The sequence below is a fragment of the Olea europaea genome, chromosome 1, assembly GCF_002742605.1.
Source record: "Olea europaea var. sylvestris chromosome 1, O_europaea_v1, whole genome shotgun sequence".
NCBI lineage: Eukaryota > Viridiplantae > Streptophyta > Magnoliopsida > Lamiales > Oleaceae > Olea > Olea europaea.
The window spans coordinates 16,346,741-16,347,025 of record NC_036237.1 but is presented as its reverse complement, the minus strand read 5'-3'; positions in this window follow the sequence as shown (position 1 = coordinate 16,347,025).

The following is a 285-nucleotide window of genomic DNA, read 5'->3' as shown; positions in this document are numbered from 1 at the left end:
GTGCTTTATTCTGTAGGTGTCCTAATAGTACCATTGAACATTCTGATTGTAATTGTACCAACTCCGACAATTTTGCAAGACACACTGTCTCCTATAATCACTGTATCTCTCAAAACTCCATCATACGTTGTGAACCAGTCCCTGTTCGAACATATATGGAAAGTGCATGCCGAGTCAAGAACTATTCCTTACAAGGTTTGGACATGTCGAAAATTATAAAAAGCTCTCATTCACTTTGTCCATCTTCCATAACACTAGCCTCTATTGTGTTAACGATTGCTTTCA